Raw genomic sequence first — 7649 nt, 5'->3', positions numbered from 1 at the left:
TACATGTATAGTCATCAGCCACTTTTAAACATAGGATTTAAAATTTGCTCTGTAAAATGGAACCCATCGCTCATAAATTAATAAGGCCAGAAACTTGATACCCAGTTAGATCATAGCCTTTAGGGGTAAACCTACTACAATTGTGCTGCTAAATGGATGCAGGAATAAGATAACCCACTGGTGTACTCATAGAGCAGAGAATTGTTCTACCCATTCCAAGAAGCTTCTTGCAGTAAATGGGAGACCCATAATTGGACAGTGTGCAGAAACATTAGAGCAGTCATCCCTAATGGGATATCTTTAGCTAAGAGATATATTCAGAAGACAAGCAGAACAATTTTCATAGCTAGAGATGGTGGACAATAGCAACATCACCTTCAAGACAAAAGAGGGAAGCTATGTAGAACTTACAGATAGTGTGACAACATGCATAATACCTATAAGGGATCAAGCCATGGACAATCCTCACAATAAGAAAGGGAACCTGGCCCCTAGACAAGATATTTGCAGTTGATATCTGCTTGGAAAAGGATAATCTATTTTCTTCAATTTTTGGAATGACACTGAGTATATAATACTCCAGGACAACAGCATAGTCTTTTGGGAGGAATTGACCAATACAAATCATATCCAGTTTTGTTTTGTTTTGTTTGTTTTAAGAGAGAAAACACAAAATTGAGTGGGTGGTTAAATGAATCTAAGAAGAGTTTGAGGAGAGGAATATATAATCAGATACAAAATTCAAAAAGAATAAATGAAAACATATAGATAACTATATAGAAAAATGTTCATTTTATTAATAATGGTGGTTTAAATGAGATTGGCTCTCTTAGGCTCAAATTTGTGGAACTGTTTGGAAAGGATTAAGAGTTTAGGAGTTGTAGACTCTTTCAAGATGTGTCACTGGGAGTGGATTTGTGGACTTTGATGTTTCAAAAGTTCACACTAGGTCCAGTCTTTCTCTTTCTCCCCTCTCTCCCTCTCTCTTTCTCTTTACCTCTCCCTCCTACCCCCTGTCTCCTTGCTGCCTATGCCTCTGCTTCTGCCTCTGCTTCTGGATCAGGATATAAAGCTCTCAGCTCCCTCTCCAGATCTATGCCTGCCGGCTTCCTGTCAGTATGATCATGGAAGAACTACATAAAACTATAAGTAACCCCCCCAAATAAAATATTTTCCTTAATAAGGGTTGCCTTAGTCGATGATGTTTGTTCACAGTAATTGAACAGTAACTAGGATATTAATAAAATGATTAAATACTTTAGAATTTTAAAAAATGAAAATAATTTTTTCTCCTCCTATCCAATAGCAGAGGTTGTGACTCCTTATTTGTGTTTCTTCTCACAACTGCAAAATATATTTTAGGTCATATTAAGAAAGGTAACAACTTTGGGTTTTGTAGGCTGTTGTAAAACATACAAGACCTGTAACTCTTGTTTGTTTTAAAGACAGGGTTTCATTGTGTAGCCTTGGCTAACCTGGGATTCACTGGAAAGACCAGGGTGGCCTCAAACTTATGAAATTCACTGTCTCTGCCCCGAGTCCTGAAATTTAGTCATACACCACTGTAGCAGGCCCAACACTCTATGTTAGGTTTTAAAGAAAGGAGGTTTATTTGGCTTATAAGTCTCCAAATAGCCTGTTCAGCAGTCTATACATGATATATGGACTGTATCAGACCAGCACAATTTTGATATTGCAGCCAAGTGGCTAGTTACCAAGTGCTAGTCATATCCAGAAGCAGAGAGATGAATGCTGGACATTTCACTTGTTTTTTATTCACTCTAAGATACAGCTTGTGGAATGGGAGGCAACTACATTTAGAATTTGCGCTGAATGCTTGGTTCCTAGTGTAGGTGTGTTGAGGGTTTAGAATTTAAGAGATCGGGACTATATAATATGTTCGGGCATGGCATCTAAACCCTCATAAATTCCGAAATGTTGTCATGGAACTGAGTCATGTTTGTGGTTGAATTAATTTTATAAGACTGAATTGTCATAAAATAAAGCCACTTTTGGCCCAATACCCTTTGGGTCATTTCCCTTGGCTGCAGTATCAAAATTGTCTTTCCAACTGCTCTTCAGCAGTGTTCCCTGAGCTTTAGTTTGATGTGGGACTGTTTATAGCTATACCCTCTGGAACTGGGCTTTACACATTTCCATTTTGATTGGTTGTGGTTTTCTGTGGTGATTTCTGTCTGTTGCAAAGAAGGGGGTTTTGTTTGGAATTATTTATTTATTTTATGTAAGTACAATGTAACTATCCTCAACCCCACCAAAAGACAGCATGAGGAATCATTGCAGATGAATGTAAGCTACCATGTGTTGTTAGGAATTAAACTCAGGACCTCTGGAAGAGGTGACAGGAACAGAAAGTTTGTTGTGAGTTTCAGTGTCCTAGTAAAATTAGAAGCTATATTCATAAAATCTCACCAGCATAACAGCCCAAATGTGACCTGAACAAAGATGACACCACTACATGTGCCAAAATAGATGGGAAAAGACCTTGAGGCCTCAATCCTACACAGGAAACCATAGGCAACTGAGGAAATCTTGGAGAAGGCAAAGGGTCTTTTCCATTTAATTTGTTGTCCAGTTATAAATGGTAAGCCCTGAAAACACATTTAAGTTAAATTATGTTTACTGAGAAGGTTATATATAGGAATATATGTGTATATACAGATACATTTGTCCATGGAATGACAATTAGTGAAGAAGAGGCTATGAATTAAAAGAGCAAGGATAGGAATATGGGATGCTTTGGAAGGAGGAAAGGGATAGAGGAAATTATATAATAATATAATCTCAAACAAAGATTTAAAACAGCACCATAAAAGGTCACTTTTAATCTTATTCAAGTAATTCTCAAAAATAACATCTAATTGTGTTAGGGAACAAAATAAAATTTAGCTAAGAATATACTTGCTTTGGGGTATAAAATTTACCAAGCACCTTATATTTTCAGTAGAATTTTTATGGTGGAATAATTTGAGCTTTCCTTGCCTTTACACAAATATATAAATGTGTGAGCTTACCTTACTTGTAGATATTCAAAGTCATGTTCCTAGATAGGAAATGAGGAAAGAACACCACATTAGTTATCCCATAGAAATTCTGTTTTTGGCTTGTGTGTAATGGCAATTATTAAATGGATATTGCATACTCCATCATGATTAATTTTGTAGGACTTATATTTCAAGGGACTTTTCAATCCACACACAGAAATAAGAGCAAATTTTCTCCTACTGATTTTGAATTTATTTCCAATTTAAGCACAGCAAAGTACTTTTAGTACAGAAGTTTGTTCTTTCCTTGTTTAATATCTGACATGCTCCCATACTGAACAACATTTCCCACATGAATAGGTTCTCAAATTGGTAAAGACTTTAAAAGGGAGAATCTGCCATTAATAGGATATAACATATAAAATATAATTCATAACATATAAGGAAGGGTTTGTGTTTATAACAAATTGTAATTGTTCATCTTTTATTAATTTTCTTTTCCTTTGGCTAATGGTGCCAATTATTTCACTCAGAACATAGTATAGGAGAGGTAAAGGATTATAATTTTGCCACATCCTCAGTTCTACAAGCTTTCCCAGGGAAATAAACTTTTATGATAATGCATTTGCATTTCAGATTTTATATCCTGCATCAGCAACAAACAATTACTTTATTCAAAGTACAGCTGCTATTTCTGCCACTGGCCATATTTAAACATTGTAATTCCTAAATTGTATTATTACTAGTGATGCATATATTTTTACAGAAAAATAATTATAAAATATGCTGAAAACTTAATTTCCAACTTTATACAAATCACATTCAATTTATCAACCCTCGCAGTGCTGAATAAAAGTAGTATATGTTGAATAGTTTTATAAAGCTTATTCTCAGGGTTTTCTCAATCAATCCATGAAAATACTATAAATAAGTTGTTGGTTTTGAAACTTCATGGCTTCAAGCAATCCGTATTCTTTTGCTATATTTAATGTTCCAGTGTTGGTTTTCATATCTGAAATTGCTTGTATTGCCTTGTATATATTTATGTTTTTATTTCCTTTTAATCTATTTAATATTTCCCCCTTTTCTTAAGCATTTGGAGTACAGTTATAAAAATATGCTTAAGTTTTCATTCATCATTTTCATCATTTGAATTTTTGGAATTCTGGACATTGTCCCTAAGGCCTGCTACATCTTATGGCAGTCTTGTATGGGAGCTCAGTCTTATGGGAGCTCAGCTCCCACCCTCTCTTTTACTGTCATTTTGAAACAAGTTTTTCTTTTTTCTTTTTTTTTAAACAACTTTATTTTACAAAACAAAGATAAATGTACAGATTTTAAGCATTTTTTGCATAAAATTATACATTTTCGTCAGTACTTTTTTTCAGATTTTAACATAATTTTTACATAAAACTATATGAATATATTTTTTAGTCAGTACTTGATTTTTTTTAAGGTTTGATAGTATGCCTTGAAAACTTAATAGTTAAAATGAGCTAAAGTACATGTAAAACAAAATGTAACATGGAAATAGTTAAAGTTTTCTTGTTTTGTAAATATTTTTTTGTTTTGTTTTGTTTTCTTTATTTCTTGGACTTCATACAGTCTGTGAGTTGTTTCTGGGGGAGTGCAAGCCTCTGGGGTTAGCATCCCACTATCAGTGACTGCATATTATGTCTGTTCTTTTGTGACTGAGTTATCTCACTCAGGATGATATTTTCTAGATGCAGCCATTTTCCTACGAATTTGGTTAAGTCATTGTTTCTGGTGGCTGAGTAGTACTCCATTGTGTATATGTACCACAATTTTTGTATCCATTCATCTACTGAAGGACATCTGGGTTCCTTCCAGCTTCTGGCTATTATAAATAGAGCTGCTATGAACATTGTGGTGCATATATCTTTGTTGTGTATTAAAGTGTCTTTGGGGTATATGCCCAGAAGTGGAATAGCTGGGTCTTCAGGTAGTACTATATCCAATTTTCTGAGGTATCGCCAGACAGATTTCCAGAGTGGTTGTATTAGCTTGCAACCCCACCAACAGTGGAGAAGTGTTCCTCTTTCTCCGCAGCCTCGCCAGCATCTGCTGTCATCTGAGTTTTGGATCTTGGCCAATCTGACTGGTGTGAGGTGGAATCTCAGGGTTGTTTTGATTTGCATTTCCCTGATGGCTAAGGATGTGGAGCACTTCCTCAGATGTTTCTCAGCCATTCGGTGTCCTTCAACTGAAAACGTTTTGTTTGTTTTTCTATGTTGTTCAAGATGGCCTTGAAATAGCTCTGGAGTGCAAATGTAACTGAATTTGTCAGACTCCTTAGTAGCTTGGAATACAGCTTTATGCCATCAGGCCCTGCTGACCCAGGGAATTAAAATTTGTATTGTAATTAACAAATAATGATTATGCATACTTATGCAGTATGCTGTGATGTTTTATGTGTATTTTTCATTTTCTCTATTAAACATTTTTCTGCTTCCTTGCATGCTGGAAATTTGATTGAATGGCAGATACTAAGAACTTAGCCTTGATCATGTTTATACTGAGTTCAGTGCACCAAGCTGGGGCAATATTAAGAACACCATTGTTTGTTTTCAGCCTCTCAGGAATCATTCTCTGTAGCTGCCTAGTGCTCAGAACATTATAATTCATCATGTACATATAAAAATAAAGTTTCTATGTTTTACATATTATTTCTACATCCTTTTCTTATTAATAATGTAAATTTTCAACCTCAATAATGAAATGCAAATGTTTCAAACTCTAAAGAAAAGCAAAATTGTTTTGACTTTCTGAGATTTTGTTCACATTATTTAAGAATATTTTCTTTTATCACTGTTTTTTATTAAAAATAGACTTTTTCATACAATATATTCTGGTTATAGTTTCCATTTTCCCAATCAGACATTTTTCCCATCACTCTTCCATCTGCCACTCCTTAGACAACAAACAGGAATTTAAGGAAAAATAAAATAAGATAAAACGAAAACAAACAAATTTAAAAAGGGCAAAACAAACAGAAGAAACAAAACAAAGAAAAAACATAACAAACACATATAAATGTAGAGACACTTGTGCTCACATACACAGGAATCCTATCAAAAATAAAAAAAATCATGATTTTTTTAAATACCTGTGTTATATAAGGTTATAAAAGACATCCCTACAAAACACTGGAGTACAAAGAACCTCCAAAGATGTCACTGAGTTTTCTTTTTTGGTTTATTTTTGGGTTTCTTTTGTTTGGCCATATACTGCTGGACATAGGACCTGCCCTTAAGAGCAGTTAGTATACACAGTGAGATTCTGTTGGAGAAAATTAAATTTCATTTGCAATTATGTATTAGAGATGGGTTCTGAGTTAGAGGATTGGGATCATGTTTACTTCTCTGAGTGCTGGGATCTCATGCTTGTTGCCTTCGTCTCTGTAAATTCATACATGCATCAGCTGTTCTGTGTTTAGAAGGCCCCTTTTCGTTGGTGTACTCCATTCCCTCTGTCTCTTACACTATTTTGGCCTTGTCATTCAGAGTTCCCTAAACTCTGAAGTGAGAAACTTGGTTGAGACATCTCATTTCAGACTGTTTCAAGGTACCTAATTCTCTGGAATTGTCCATCTGCTGCAAAAGAAAGCTTCTCTGATGACAACTGACCAAAGCACTGAAGTATGAGTATAACAGAATGTCCTTAGGAGTCATTTCATTGGGGTTTTGCTTTAGCTGAGCAATAATATTTGGTTTCTGCCAAGGATTATTCTTCACTTGGAGCAAGGTTCCAAGAAAGGGGTATCTGGGAGTAGCAGTGAAAAGAAGGACTTGAAGTCAATCTTGGGTCCAAGTTTACGACTTGTTTTCTGCTTGATACAGCTTTTCCAGTCTGCTTCTCTCTGTATTTGGTTTTACTCTGGACATATGTCTATATTCTGCTTGTTATTCTATGAGATCTCTCTGTCCATGTCTTGCTTGCTTGTGTCAGTTCTCCAAACAGTTCTCTCATTCTATCCAAAAATATTTCTGGATAGCTCATGGGTTTTCTGACATAAGTCAGAAAAGCTGCTATATATATTTTGATCTTCGGACCAAGTCAGAAATCCCATCAGAAAAATTGCTGAAGAGAAACTGTTTTCACTTTCCAGAGATCTCTAGACAGCTCAGCTCCCTCTAGAGAAAAGTTCTGAAGAACTGTTATCACTTTCTGCTAGCTCATCTAATGCAGACCAAAAGTGCAGCTTTTAATTTACATATCAATTCAATTATTCCAGGTTACCTTTTCATTATCTTATGAATCAGTATCACCGGACCTTCTCCAGACCTTTGGTTCTTAGAAGACAGTAAGCATACATTTTTTTTTTCCTTACGGTTGCAAAGGAATTCAGAGATCTGCCTGCCTTTGTTATGCACAGACAATAAACTAGTTGGGTGGGACTCTGTCCTAACATTACCATTTCTCCCATGCCAGTGCTTGGACTACCTATGTCCCAGGTTGACCTTGAACTCAGGAATCTGCTTGCCTTTGTATCTTTTTGACAAGCTGAATCATAGTGTAGCTAACTTTAGATTAATCAAGCCCCTCATAATTCATATCGTATCCTGTTTGTATAGTTTAGAAATTATATGTTTTCAAACTCATGTATTTAAAATTCTTTCCCATAGC

Source organism: Micromys minutus, assembly GCF_963924665.1.
Source record: "Micromys minutus genome assembly, chromosome: X".
NCBI lineage: Eukaryota > Metazoa > Chordata > Mammalia > Rodentia > Muridae > Micromys > Micromys minutus.
This window is presented reverse-complemented; position numbering follows the sequence as displayed.